The sequence below is a fragment of the Rousettus aegyptiacus genome, unplaced genomic scaffold (genome assembly GCF_014176215.1).
Source record: "Rousettus aegyptiacus isolate mRouAeg1 unplaced genomic scaffold, mRouAeg1.p scaffold_m13_p_13, whole genome shotgun sequence".
Lineage (NCBI taxonomy): Eukaryota > Metazoa > Chordata > Mammalia > Chiroptera > Pteropodidae > Rousettus > Rousettus aegyptiacus.
The window spans coordinates 63,458,009-63,473,777 of NW_023416288.1; the positions used below are offsets into that span (position 1 = coordinate 63,458,009).

Sequence of the window (15,769 nt, forward strand, 5' to 3'; positions counted from 1 at the left end):
GAAGGCTCTGCGATCCTGCTTAACCTCCCCGGCGGGTCCTGTTCTCTGGTGGACAGACATACAAACACGCGCGTGAGCGGCTGGAAGAAGGACCTGCGGACCAACACAGATGGCGCCGGCTCAGCCCGTGGAGTGGGGCGGAGGTGGCGCACAGCAGGGCGATGAGCATTTTCTGCAGGGAACCAAAGATCTCCTACAGCAGCAGGTCTGATACACATACACTCTGCATCGCTTGCCGTGACCCCTCTCCCGACTGCGTTCCGCTCTCTTGCCCCGAAACAAAAATCGATCCTCACAGCTGTTGTCGGCGGCGACACCTTCCTTCCCTCCCTCCCAGCCCGAGGCTGCTACCAAACAGGCTGCGTGTTTCCCCCAGTTCATCCCACTCTTTCCAATCAGTGCTAATTGAACCACTTAACTCAAAGACAATAACGTTTGTGTTTCAAACCATTAAGAAAAGCGACTCAGTCGAGGCGTTTATGCACGAGGTCTGCTGGGGCTGGCAGGACGGCACTCACACGCGAACATGCCCGCGAGGCTCGCGCGACAGGGAAACACGCACACAGCTAACAGCTCCAGGAGAAATTCTGCAAAAGCGTAGTCAGCAAGTGTCAGCCTGTCTTTCTCAACAGGGTTTCCTCAATTAAAAAAAACAAAACAAAACAAAAAAACAAAACACTGCCAGTTCTAATCCAGGGCCTGGAACTTGTAGCTGTGGTCTCCTCCTCCTCACCCTGAGCTTCTTTCTGCCTCTTGTGTTCTGAGGTCCAGAAAAGAACGGGAAAGAAGAGACATGCAGACCCTCAGATGCCCCCACACTTGGCAGCTAGAATCTTCATGAAAAGAGGGAGGAGCAGGAGCAGGAAGACGTACTCCCCCGAATGCTCTTGGGGATTCCTTCTCAGCTCCCCTGTCATGAAGGATGCCCATAAGGAACGGCAGTACATAAAGGCAAGGTCACGAGCCACAAAGGTGTGACATTCCCAGAAAGAACCTCCTTTCCTATAGCTTCCACACAAGCCCCAAAAAGGCCCCAAGAATGAGGAGAGGGCACAGGAGAAGCGAGTTCCAGGCAAGGACGGGGGAGTGGACGGGCTGCTCCCCACTCAGGGCCTCGGCGAGGGAAAAGTGAGAGGAGGAACAGGAAGAAGGCGAGAAGTGATGACAAATGAACAAAGAAGCACGTAGGGGAGAGTGACCCCAGACCACTTTTAATGCTGTGGGCAGAAGGATGAGAATGAATTTTTAGAGTGATTTAAGATAATGAGCGGAAGTAGCTCAGGCCAGGGGACAAGCTCCTGGGTTCTAATCTTGGCTCTGCCATTACTTCATGCCAGTTTGATTTTAAGATAAAAGCTACTTCTTTGGGCTTGTGCTTTCTCATCTCTAGACAGGGGATGGTATTAGATGTCAAGCTCTCAAAAACCCTGAGTCCGACCCTTGGCTCCGTATCCTGAAGCCGCAGGCTCAGTTCCATCCCCTCCGGCATATTTCTCTCCTGTGGGGACTGGGGCCGGAACTGCTGTCTGACTTTTAGGTGGTCTATTCCGATGGTCTACTCTGCCTGTTCTGCCACGGGGCTCCTAGACTAATGCCTTACCCCTTAAAGTCCCACTGGGTAACATCGAGCCGTATCAGTTAACCAATAATTGCTGGATCACAGAGAACAAAAGAGACGCTATTAGAATGGGAACTGGCAAATGCTAGCCTGACCTTTAAAAAGTGGAAAAAAGAACAGAACAAAGAAAAGGAAAGATGGTGAATTCCATGAACCACAGGGTAAGAAAGTTAGTCTGTCCTGGACCAAATCCCAGAACCAGTTGTTAAAACATAGTTTACGAGCTCCTAGAAAGCAGCGACCATTAAGAGAGGACACGTGTTCGTGAAAAATATGCCAGACTTCCCTCGTTTCCTTTGTAGGTGGGGTCACTGATCTGTAAGGTGAGGGGTCTATCATAAACCTGCTCATCCTCAGGGACTTAATTATTGTAGATGGGTCGATGACAGAGCACAAAATGACAACCACAAACTGAGTTATTCCCTTTTCAACTATTTTTCAGCTCCTCTGATTAAATTAAGGAGAAGGTCTCGTTTACTGCTAATCTGTCTTTATCATCTCTTTAAACAAAAAAAGGAGAGGCCTCAGGCTCTGAGCCTTGAAGACAAATAAGACTAGCCAGAATTCAGTAACACTGTTCTGTATTCTCCTTATTTATTTTTAAGGCTCCCTTTCATTTATGGTAAATGATACATTTCCATTTAAGAAAGCGTCCTTTAAAATAATTTCATAAAGCATTGAATGGCTTAAAGAAAAATATTAAGGAAAAAACAGTATGGGGGTACTCGGATTTGGCAGCAGTACACAGATGGTGTAAGAATACCTAAAGTTTGGGAGATGCTCCTGCAAATTAAATGCAGCTGGACAACAGCAAGGAAGAAATCGGTTGGCAGCACTGAGGCTGCCCGAGCCCCTGGACACTTACTGTAGAAAGGCTCATTGCTGCCCACTTGACAGCCATTATTTCTGCCTCCTCCCTGCTGGCAGGTGTCCATCAAACTTCCTTGTGATGCTGTATGTGACTCAGAAAAATGCTGACTGATCAAATTTATTTTTTGTGCCATGACTTATCTAGCAGTCGAGGGAAACCTACTGACCCTCTTCACAGAATAATACATATTTTTTATTGCGGTATAATTGACATAATATTAGTTTCGGATGTACATGATTTAATATTTGTATATATTGTATATTTCTGAATATATAAATTAAAATACGTAAGACTGCAAAAAAACCCAATTATATTGAAACACCATTATTAAACTATTTTTTAAAACCCACCCAAATCAGTATACAGTAAATATATGTACTTCTTTATTAAAATACTAAATAACAAGATCTGGCAGTAGGTCTAAAAACTATAATTTCAAAGCAGTGACAAGAAAAAATAATATTTCGGAATTCCAGCAAATACTATCATATACTATGAAAAATACTTATAATTTCTCTTGGTGATAAAGTCATAAATAATATAGGTTTACTATGATTTATTGCTTACATTCATATTCAAAGAACATGCTAAATTTTAGGTAGAGCGTATTAGAGATAAAGATGTAATTTTTCCCCCATCCAAATTCAAGGACTCTATGAATCCCTGGTACTGGTCAATCCCTGGGAGTGGGGGACGAGAGTTCTCTTTCCTAGTCCCATACAAAAGTTTAGGAGGGTCATCCCAATCTGGATAATAAGATGTAAGAGGAAGCTTCGTGAGCCACATGTGAGAAAAAAGATTTTATTTTATTTTATTTTTTTTTTGCTTTTAAAAGAGATGCACAAAATAAGAAACTGCTTCCCCTGCCTTTGGATATCTGTACGTGAGCATGCAATGCCTGGAGCTATGGCAACCATCTTGCGGACAAGACAGACACCTGTGGTCAAGCTGAGAAAATGGCACAACGGAAAAGATGGATGGAACAAAGGTGCCTGATTCTCTGATTCTGACCTTGGGGCCACATCTCAGTTAAACCGACCTGCCCTGGAGCTGTCCTACTTTAGGACTTTTTATGTGGGATTTTAAATCTCTCGCTTAGATGTTTTGACTTGCAGCATAAAACACCTGTATAGTCTAAAGTGACCCAGGAGACTTTTCCAGAGTTACATATGTCTTTTTTAACCTCTATAACAAAACTAGGTGACTGGATCCCCTAATATTTCTGAGTCAAGGGGTTGCTCTGTGTCTCTGTCCTTTTTTCAGCCACTTGGGCTACTCAATGCAGAGCAGGAGCGCTGTCTAATGAGAACTGACAAGATGAAGGCCGAAGGCATTGCTGATGATGGGGGAGCTCTTTGCAAAGGATGCCACCCAGAGCATCGACTCAGAGCTCTATTCTGGGTGCAGTGAATGGGGTGGGGCGGAATCAGAGTTTGTGAAAAGTCGATCTGGAAAAGAGGGCACGGGCATTCCAACATAGTTGTGAAATCAAGAGACAGTCAGAAAGTCTAGGTTTCCAGGTTCTTAATTGACTCTGATCCAAAGATCAGGGCTGATACCGCTCCAATTCTTTACAAGAGATCTGCTTTTTTCCCCCATTAGCCCATATGTGCCGCTAGTTTCCAGTCTATCAATGCACATATTTCTCAGTTCATAGGCATAAATCTGATAGGAAGCTTGGAGAAGACATCGGACAGACACTCTAATTACAATCCCTGCTAATCCTGTAATCGGGAGTTAAAACCAGGACACAAGCAGATTTATAAAATAAGGATTTTAGGAACTCAAATGGCATTAGTGGGCCACAGAAACAAACGTACACAATGACTGAATGAGATCTATCAACATGGAAAGAGATACATGCCTTCTACTCATATGAACTATGTGGAAAAAGAAAGGACTGAATAGGGAAAGGCTATTTATACCTCCGAGGATGAGAGCAAAGCCATTTCAAGTCCCTTCACAAAGGTACTCTTCGATGTTAAGTTTTGGGAGTAAGAGTAAGAGGAGGAATAAAAGGGGAAGGGAGGAGAAAGAGAAGACAAGGCCCTTTCTTTATTCTAAAACCCATTTTTTATTATCTCCTTTGGGGGGAAAAACAATGAATGATTTCAACAAATATTCATGAAGGTCAGTAAGGTGAGCGGAAGGAAGGGTTTTTCAAATAAGCATGTTGTACATGCACAGGGCTTGTGTAGAAAATTCCTTGGTAACCAGCTTTCAAGTCACTGGTTTCAGAATTTCTGCTCACCTGACCTGCTCCAGAGGACAAAGATCTCTGTGAAACCGGCAGGGCTGCATTTGTCTACAAAGCCTTTTTCTTCAAGAGCCTGCCTGTCCCTTTGTGGACGGGATGAATAAATCTTTCTGTGCTACACATCAGGGCTGCAAAGTTCCTTGACTGCACTGAGTTGAGAGGTGAATAACATAAAAACCCCAAGTGTCACCGGCCCCAAGTGTGGCTGTGGGCACTGGAGATGGAAAATGGGTCTGGGAAAAACTTCCCCTCAGCTGAGTGGGAATATTTCCCTTGGTTTTCTTCTCCTCCAAGTATCCAGATGTGACAGCACTGAGTGGGTGAGTCTGTGAGTGGAGCAACAATTCTGTTCCCTTTGGTGACCAAATATTCCTCAGGAGACGCTGAATACAGGCCACTGGAGAAGATTACTATGCTCGCTTTTGACCCCAGATACGGCCTCTCTTAGGCCCACTGTCTTTCCTAGAGGCTTCTAAAATAAAATGGAAAAAACAAAGTATTTGTCTTTTTACATTCTTCTATTTAATGGACACTTTAGAAAATGTTGCACTGTTTAGTAGAGGAACCTTATTTGTGACAGACTAAATATGGGCAACCATAAGCTTTGATCATATTTTTGTTCAAAGACTTGGACATCAGGCCGTTGATAAATATATTCAAAATAATTAGGGCAAATGAGACACAAAGGAGGTTTTAACCTTGGCAAAGGTGAAAACAGTAGGAGAGACCCAGTAGCACTGAAATATGAGGACAGGGAGAACTGGTGGCACCTCTGAGATGGGCCACGTGATGAGACAAAATTCAGATAAACTCTAGGCCTCTCTCGCAAAGGAACATGGCCTAACATGGAGATATTTGGGGGCCGAAAACTAAGACCCACCTTCCTCCTTTCCTGCCAGTGTTACTGTCCTCTAGGCTCACATGTGAGGCATTAGAAAATTCGTCAACACCTACTTAATTCCTTCCTAGAAAATAGTATTTAATGAGAATGGTCTTGTTCACCTACAAAAGAGAGCCAAGGTTGTGTTTAGAAAACTCATTAATGATAACATCCTTAAAAGACAGATCCAGACAGCCACAGCTCGGTGTGGGGGGCCAACTCCTTACGCAGCATTGAAAATGGGGGGTGGCATAGGGGGGCAGGGTATTTGATGGTGCCAAAGGCCAGAGATGGCCCTAGCCTCCTAGCAGAGTGACAGCAACTCTTGGTTTTAATTTGATAAAGAATTTTACCTTGCAGCTGCCAGTGGTACAGGACTGGAGGGTCTCATTTCTGTCCCTCTTCAGACAATAGGAGCAAAAGATGGCTTTCACTGGTTAGGAAATCAAAAAGGCTCAGACCAACACATATTGGCCAAGAGAGATGGACCAGTCCAGCGGTGTTGACCAGAGGCTACATATCCTTCTGAGGTTTCCACTGGAGAGAATTAGAATGTCCCCAATTCGTTGGTTGGTTGGTGTTTTCATATTCATTTCTCTCTTTTTCACTTACTGTCTGTCTCACATGCATACACATGGCCTTTTCTGAACAGATCCCACAGACTGGCATTTGGAGACAGACTGCCAGAAGCTAGGGCAGGAGGGATGGAGCTGAAGTTTCTCCGTGTGCCCGGGATCCCAAGATGGTGTCCTCGTGGGGAGGGATCCCCAAGGGCTCAGTGCCAGCTCCAAAGCACCACCAAGTTGCTGGCCCAGAGAGGCCAGTTGGTGGTAGTGCTGGTGGGGTTTGGGGGAAGGGAGGGCAGCCCCTGCCCAGCCCACAGACTGCTCATTTAACACAAAGAATCCTTTCAGAGTCATTGGCTGGCAGGGGTCCTCAAAGACTTTTTTACCCCGAGGGATTATGTACTGAATACAAATGAAGCAGCCTCACTGGACTATAGCACGAACTGGCCCTAGTCACCAAGAAAGTGATACAGAAAGAGGGCCCCATTGGCCCAGCTGCCAGTGCCCAGGCATCATAGCGGGAGACTCCCAGACCCCCGGCTGGTAGCCCCACAAAAGGCAGGCTTCGGCACCCCTCCTCAGAAGTGGAGCCATTTCAGTCTGGTATGCTCAGAGAAACAGCTTAAAGGAGACCAACGGGTTCCCATTTGTTTGTTTAGCATTCCTGGCTGGCAGGGAGGCAAAAACTGAGCCTCGGATTCATGGCCAGGGGGTGGTGTTCTGGGGTAAGAGAGAATGAGGTTCGAAGTAACCACGTTAACCTTCTGTAAAAACAAACAAATCTACCCATTGGTTCTGGCCAAACCCAGAGCTGTGAGAGAGACAGTAAGTGAAAGAGAAAGAATATGAATGTGAATAGGCCAAATAACAAATTGATGAATTCTAATTCTCCTCTCTAGATATGTGGTTCCCACCGGAAGCATCTGCAGACAGTTGCATCTAAAAACACGGACCAAGAGCAGGATGGAGGCCGAGTAGATCTAACTCCCGAAGAGGCTCACACCATAATGAAAAAGGAACCTGGGTGTCAGTCAAACCACCCATTGGTTGTTTGATGACTCATGGGGAAGCCAGTGCTGAGCGCTCCTCACTGGCCTCCTGGTGTTCCCAATGCTGCGCTCCCCTCCACTTCTGAGGGTAAAAAAGCCTGTCTACTTGCTCAAGGATGGGGTGGGGTGAGGATGGTCACAACAGCAACTAAGAGACAAAACTCAAGCCCGCATTTCCCTCACGGGTCCTCCTATTCTCCCGACAGAACTCCTTAGATGAGACAAACGAATCCACGTTACTGGGCCAGTCCTAGATGACGAGCTGAAGCCGCACCAAACGAGGAAAATTCTAGGCATAGGTGAAGCTGGCAGCATAAAACTAAAAACGGTTAACGAGTTATGTGAGGCAGCCTGATGGCCACGGATACTGATCCGTAAAGAAACTAGCAATAGATCAAATAGGCTGGCGGGGAGAAGGCAGTGCCAACACGGCACTACTCTACAAACCGAGGCGAGCAGAATGGCCTCAAGGCCATAGAAGAGATGCAAGAAATGGCAGAAAAGGACACAACAGGTTTCAAGATAAACCGAACAGATTAAAATCATGGAGAAAGTTTCAAGCTGAATATACGGCTCAAACTTAGAAACTTCCTAGGAAAAGTATAAAAAGTCTATGTTCCCATCTTGTTTACACTTTCTAAACTAAGTTTTTCTCTGAAGCAGCGAGTTGTTCAGTAAGGGGTTCTAGAGTATTCCCAGAAAACAGCCCTATACCATGTGACTAGTTAAAAAAAATTCTGCGACACACTCATGGTTGAGGCAAATGGAGTCACAATCCGAAGAAACATCTTCCCTCAAGGCAAAAGGGAAAGAAAGTCAGTGACAAAGTTGGAGAAGAACCCAGGTGGCTTGGACTCCCAGCGAGACCCACCGCACATCTGTTTGCTTTGTTTACCCCTCAATGTTTTAAATTAAGAATCTGTTGATAAAACTGTTTGTTCTTTAATGCAAAATTTGGGGACTGACAGCTAACAGAGATGAGGACCCTGGACAGAAGCTCGGGGCTCCTCTCATTGCTCAGCTGGGTGCTCACTGACTCTATCGCTTAGGCACTCAGTGGGATATTTATAGCTGCCTTTAAATTTACTCAGCTCTCCATAAAGCGAGGTAATGGGGCGCCCTTTACTGCTGCTAGTGGTTATTGTCCTAACATTCTTTAATTAGCAAAAAGCGTTGGCACAGCCACTTTCAGAGCATTTGATCTTACTGTCCTGGTGTTCCCTATTTCAGGCTCAACAGCCCCCACTCCTTTGGAGAAAATGCACTTTAGCAAATTTGAAAATGGAAGGCATGTGTGTATATGAGCAGATAATTATATCTGTGCAACTATACTCACTCTTCTGCTTTCTCCTCACATATCCACAACTGCTGAGAACCTGTGAGACTTTATGATACCTCCAGAAAACTCTCACTCATTTGTCTGTCAGCAAGGGGCTAGGAATTCTTAAAACTGAGGACTGGAGAAATCTTAAGGTCACTGGGATCCTCCTTAATTTTCCCAGTATCAAAAAAAAAAACAAAAAAAAAAAACAAACTGATAAGCTGGTAATTTTTAACCTACCTTCAAAGTTATAGAGTAGGACTAGGGCTATCAAGATACTAATAGGGAGGACTGCGCTTGTATTTACATGGGCCAACGAATAATCCTATTTGCTATGAAATAATTAATCCTTTACCGCTGGACAAAAGATGGGAAGGGCCTCTGCTTCATGGGGGTGTGCAATACCTAAACACAGAAGATGGTAAATAAAATCAGAAAATAAAACTGGGTGATGTGACTGTGGGGCTCCTTTGGGTAGGGTAGTGATGAAAAGTCTCTCTGTAGAGACCTCATCAAGAAGGAGTCAATTACCTAAAGATGTGGAGGAAGAACATTCTAGGTAGCGGACAGAGCAAATGCCTTAATGGGGAGAAGAACCAGCTTAAGAGTATTCCAAGAGAAGAAAGAGGAGCATTGTAGCTGAAGTGCAAGAAGGAGGAGGAAGGTGATAAAACATGAAGGCAGAGATACAGGAAAGGCAAGATGGCTCAGGGCCTGTGGTCCATGGTAAGCAATTTTATTATCTGAATTATGAAGGAAAGACACAGGAGCATTTTCAGCAAATCAGTAACACCTCCTGAAATAATGTCACAAGAGTCATTTTGGTGGCTGTGAAGAATAGATTGTACAGGGCGAGAGTAAAAATCTGCGTCTCCAATAGGTAAATTTCTTAGTTTTCAATAGATGTTCTCTGGTTATATAAGATGTTAACATAAGAGGAAGCTGGGTGAAAGGTACATGGGAACTATTTTTGACCTTTCTGTAAGTCTAAGGTTATCTCAAAATTAACTGTTCAAAACGGAAAACACTTTATATCTTGAATGAAGAATTGAAAGGTCTAAATTAGGTGCAATACCAAGAGCAGATAAGTCCAGAAAAAAGGGAAAGTAACGAAAAAAGAATGGACTCTCAATAATTGACTTTAGATAAACTATTTCCTTTCTCTACTCGTTTCCATATTAAAAAATAACAGCTGTTACTTTTTATTACCACTATTACTACTTGTTAAGATTAACTCTGATTTTCCTTATTTACTTCTCGTCCAATACCACAAAATAAGTACAATTAATCCCACTTCACGTATGAATCCGAAGCTTAAGAAGTGTAGTGTGCATGAGGCAGAACCGGAATTTGAACCCAGGTTTCTGACTCCAGAATACTTTCCTGCCCACCACTATGGTATAATGCCTACTGGCGTGTGCATGCGCGTGCTCACGCGCACACACACATTCTCTCTCATATGTAACTTAATTTTGTAGGACAAAGTTTGGGGAAAAAAATTTGGGCTTCCACCAACCAAAATATGAATACATTTATACACACATTGTGTATATGTGTGTATAACTGCAAGCATGGACCCATGATTAAGGGTTGAATTTATGTTGGAGATACTTGAAAAGCCATTCTTACAACTTTTCAGTTCCACATCTATCTCTGCTGGGCTCTGATCTTGAGCATGAAGTTCAACATTTCTGTGACTTGGTTACAGTAAAGCCAAATTTGTAGCAATGCAAAAAGGTACTTCTAGTATTACTGCATAAATGCTTCTTCCCGGGGCGAAGACCCAGTGGCTGTGCAGGTCACACTTGGCTCCACCACCCCTCAACAAGCCTGGGTACATGGAGTCACCTGCTGGTTGTCAGACGTACCCTTCCTTTTCTCTTAAGTGGCGCATTATAGTGGTTTAGAATTTGGGTGCTAGACGGATTTGAGACTGAAACCAGGCTTTGTCACAGCAGCGAGCTAAATGAGGCACAGAAGATATATCCACATTCTAATGCCCAAACCTGTGATTGTTATGGAAAAGGGGTCTTTGCAGATATTAAGGATCTTCAGATGACATCATCCTCGAATATCCAAATGGGCCCTAAATCTAATGACAAGTATCCTTATATGTCACAAAGAGAAAAGGGACAGGAGACGATAAATCAACTTGATCATGAAGGCAGAGATTTAAATGATGGGGCCACAAGTCAAAGAATGCTGACAGTGACCAGAAACTAGAGGAAGCAAGAGACAAGGAACACATTCTCCCTTAGAGCCCCAGGGGAGAGTGTGGCCTTGCCAGACTGTGAGAGAATCAATTTCTGATGTTTTAAGCTGTCACATATATGATAATTTGTTATGATAGCCTCAAGAAACTAACATTCGCTTGCTAGTTCTGTGATCCTGAGAAAACTTAAATTCATCTGCAGAATGGGGAATCTAATTGTACCCACCTCACAGGGCCGTCGTGAGGATCATATATGTATTAAGGACACTTTGCCATCAATGCCCTAGTAAATGTTGCTTTAACAGCACTATTGCTACTGCTATACCAAGGGAATTAAAGAGAAAGATGAACCACAAGGGCTTATAATGGGTCAGTACACCTGCAGAGGTGCACATTTCCAAGGCTCCTGGCTGAACTTTTTGGGTCTGTTTGACCATTTAGGTGACTGTGGCTAGAATGGACACCAGACTGACGATTCTAAAAGAGGCGGAAATGAGTGTGTTGGGAGATTTCTCCCTTCACTCAGGCTTCGCAGCCCACATAGAAACTGGAAGTCCCAGGAAACTAGCCTCAGTCAGAGAAGAGGGAGAGACCCTTCCATTCTATACCTCTTTGCCATTCTTACTAAGTGTCTTGCCTCTTCTTTCATGAGGTTTTAAAATTGCTCTGGATGGGACCTGCAGGGAGAGTGCTCGTCTGTCCACTTCCTTCTATTTCCCTTAAAGAGCAGAGTTCTTAGGGGAAAAGGACAGTAGCCTCTGAGGGCATGCATAAAACTGGATAATTCTAGAACAGTTGTGTTGCCTTGAATCTTCTGGCTCAAGGAAGAAAATCCATTTCTTTCTGACTAGGTAGCAATGGCACAGCCACGGCCTCACTATGGGATCACAGCCAAGAAAAATAACCTTACTTTTTTCAATGGTGACTTTATCTACTAAAGAGAAACCTCATGATCCATTGACACTGGAGGGTATTCACTCACGTGCAAGTAAGACATGCAAACACATGCACACGCACACGCTCATTGCCTTGGGTAGGAGGAAGCAACTATTTCCACATAGACCATTTCTTATACTATTTTATCATTACTAATTCACCAATCAATTGATCTCTTTCCTTCCCTTTGTGGACGGCAATTACTATAGTTTTTCTTCTTTCTTACTGTTTCCCAAATCCCCTATTCTCCTTTGCTCTTGTTCTGTTCTTAGCTCTAATAGTAACATATAGAGCATAAAAATAAAAAAGATGCTTGAGTAGGGTTTGGCAGCCCAACAGTATTACAAACAGGAACTAGAGTTTGAGGGAAAATATGATCTTCCTGCCACTGGTGGGCTTATGTTAAGGGGCCCGAAAGCCTATTGGAGGCAAGACAGTACCCTGCCCAAGACTGCTCACTCCTAGCAAACCCTGTGAGGCATTATGGACATCTAGTGGCTGCTTGGGATAATGCCTCAGGCTGCACATCAGGGTGGGGAGTGGTCCAGCCCTGGGCTTCACCAGGAGCCCAATGTTCCGGGCTGGGCCAGTCACTCGGAATGGCAGACTGGCTACATGGAAGACCCATCTTTACCCTAGTCCAGCAATGCATAATGATAGCACCCAAGTACAAGACCACAGAAGATAGCCATTTGGAAGTATCTTCAAACTCCATGTTTAAATGCCAATTAGCCCATACATCATTGCCATCTTGACTGAGGGGCTGAGCTCTGAAGGGACAGACTCTGATATTAATTAGTCATGTGTCTTTAGGTAAGTCACTATGCCTGTCTGATTTTCATTAACGACATTTGTAAAATGAGAGGTTAAGTCCACATGATCTGCAAGGTCCCTTTTAGCTTTAACATTCTGTGATCTATGAGCCTTTTTAGCAGCTGGGAAAACACTGATCTTCTTTGGCACTGTGGATCGCTAGATTAAACTGATTAAACTGAAGGAAGCATTCTCTTCTCAACTTTGTGGCTCATTTCCAAGACTGGGCTACAATCCCAAAGGATCAAACTTCTTCACAGAGCTATGTATCTGAGAAAGTTGGGTAGGTGGTTGTGTGTGTATGTGTGTGTGTGTGGGGGGGGGGGCCGCAGAAATCATGGACTATGAGAGCTGGAAGGAACATTTTAGCCCATTTTCTTAATTTTATTAAGTGAAAAAAACCAAGGTTTAGAGCTGTTTTAAGATTTGTCATATGTCTAATCAGTGGCAGAAAGGGAGCTAGAGCTCAGGTATCTCAGTCTTAGTAAGGGTACCAAGCTGCTGACACAGGCTTTGCCCAATCACTGGCTGGCTTCTTCAGTTCTCCCTGGCTTTACATCACAGCAGTCGCACTGTCTGAAACCCTAAGTGAAAACATTCTCAACCCAGTGTTTCTTCTTTCCCTTCACCTCAAAGTTTAAGCCTTGCTCTTCTTTTTATTCCTTGGTGGTACCGCTCCAAATCCAGGAAGCAGGCAGAACCACAGGGGCTGTGAGGACTAACAGACGATGGCTAGATGATACTTGGGTTACATACAGCGCCGCTTTCGGTTCAGAAGGGCCGTGTGCTGCTGGCATGGCCTCACAGCCTCCTCAGTCTAGTTTGGAGCTTCTGGGCTGCTCTCTCAGCACAGCTGGCCAGCAGAGGACAAAGCAGTCTCATCTAGAACTCCATGGGCTACATAGAGCTTGGGCACATTCACCATCACAGTCACAAATATTACTGGGAGACAACCTCATTACTAAATATTGGATTGATCCAAGGTAGCCCACCCTTCCAACCACACAGTATGGGAGGCAGAACCTTTCATTTGCTGGGCTTGGAGCTGAATAGATGGGCCCTGAATTTGCCTATACTGGCAGGAAACTAGCCCAGCCAGAGCCCCTCTTTTGTCTGAGGAGGGAGCGGCAGACATACTCCAGTGTGCCATCTAGACCCTGGCTAGGGCATCCTCTGGCATTCTTATCAGCTGGATGCCAGCTGTAGCAGGGAGAGGAACTTCTCTTCAGCAGGTTTCTGATTCTCTTCCACAGATCCCTGTCAGGCTAGGTTTACATTTCCTGGTTCTATATAAGATGGTAGTGTTTCACTTGAAGCTGATGATGTATAAATGGGGCTTTAGTCAAGAAAGCAAAAAGGTGCCAAAGAGCCCAGACAGAACTAACCCTGAGCGTCAGGGCTCGATTTACCTCCATTCTCTCATTCTTTCTCTTGATCATTGTTAATGAAACAAGTTAAATAAATAAAAGATCTAATTCCTGATTCCCTCCTCTTCTACCCATTGTTCTATTTCTCTCATGTACCCTTCGCTGAACTTTTTTTTTTTTTTTACTCATTTACACTATACAAAGTAGACACACTGGACATTTCTGTTATAGTTATGAAAACACTGGGCTCAGGGTCTGAAGACTGAATTCAAATCCTGGCACCATTGCTATTTGGGTATATGACTTGAACATACTATTTGCTTGAGCTCAGTATTTCCATCTGTAAATAGGGACAACTGTGGCAATTACTTCACTGGGTAAATGAAGATTAGAGGTCACACACACACATCCATAGTATAGTGAACAGCATGAAATATCCCAGTAAATAACTATTAAAGTGGATGAATGAAACCCGAGTTCTCAACAACTGGGCAAAAACTCTAGGGAATCACTTCCAGGCCCAAGTTACTGGATACCTGAGCTTTGCCAAGGTTCAAATCCTGCTCTCCTACTTACTATGTGACCCTAAGCAATGCATTAACTATTACCATTGTTGACTGTAAACACAAAATAAAAAGGGCTTGGTAAACAATGGGGAACCCAGCTTCCCTACAATGGAACTGTTTCCAGGACTTCAAGAATTCCCTGGCATATTTAAGGAGACCCAGGTTACTGGCAGCAGATAATATGGAGATAGGGGGTGTGGAAAGTTGAGAAATCCAGGACCTCCAGGTTCCTAAGCAATAACCTATCACAGGTGATGAAGGTTTAACAAGCAAACTTGACAGGGGTGGATGGGGGAGGGGTCTGGAGACAGCTCTTGAAAAGAAGCAATACTAAACCGATGCCAAATTCTACCAGACTGGCTTCCCACGGCTTAGCCACAGATGGCCCCAACCCACTAGGCAGAGAAAGGGGCTGCTATTTTTTTTTTTTTTTTTTTTGCGTTGGGAAAAGGCTAACCTAGTCCAGTTCTACACTGGTCTGTCAAACGCCCCAGCGTCTCCTCATCAGAAACGGGCAGATTGCTGCGCAGTTCGCAGGGAGTAACCAGGTGAAGTTCATGGGGCAAAAGGTTTAAGACCCCACCCTCTGGGACAGGAAGGGGAAAGGGGGCGTCATAAGGTTGTGAAGAGCAAGAAGCAGCAGCTGAGGCTCCCGTGAATGAACGGGTTGTGCCCTGGGTTCTGGGAGTTCACCTCGATCCTTTCTGCCGCCGTTGTCACTCCCCAGCTCCTCGCACTTGGTCTTTCTTTCCACTGTTTGCCTCCCCCGCAACCCTCATTAAGAAAACTATCATTTAAAGCCCTAGTTAAAGCCCAAGAGGGGTGAGGAAATCTGCGAGGGAGGAGGCAGGACGGAGAGGCCTCTTTGCAGCAGCACAGGGCTGTAAGCGCAACCCAGACTCCTGCCTGGTCTTCTGGTCCCCAGCCGCCCCCGCGTCCCCACCGTGCAGCTCCAAACTCCGCGTACGCAGCGGGGCCAGCGGGGCCGCGCGGCCCGGCGCCCCGTCAGCAGTCGGCGGGGGTGAGCATGACGCGGTCCAGGCGGGAGGCCGGCCAACTGCAGTAGCCCCGCCGTGGGCCGCCGCGCCTCTGGGTTCCCGGCCCCCTGAGCCCACCTCATCGGGTGCAGGGGGGTACCCTGCGACCAGGTGCGGGGCGAGGGGTGGGGGCGGCGCAGTCTCTCCCTCAGCAGCCCCGCGCCCGCTCCAGCCTATCAGCTGCCACCCGGCGGCTCCCTCGGACCGACCGGACCAAAATAGCTACTAACGCCTGCGACTCGCGCGGCCCCTCACTTGACGCTCACTCCGGCTCGC

At 45.3% G+C, this 15,769-nt stretch overlaps 1 protein-coding gene across 1 annotated transcript in view; it reads right to left on the reverse strand.

The window, feature by feature from the left end:
* SND1 (staphylococcal nuclease and tudor domain containing 1) overlaps positions 1 to 15,769 on the reverse strand; it is a 387,820-nt gene that overhangs the window by 40,630 nt on the left and 331,421 nt on the right. The window lies entirely within an intron of this gene.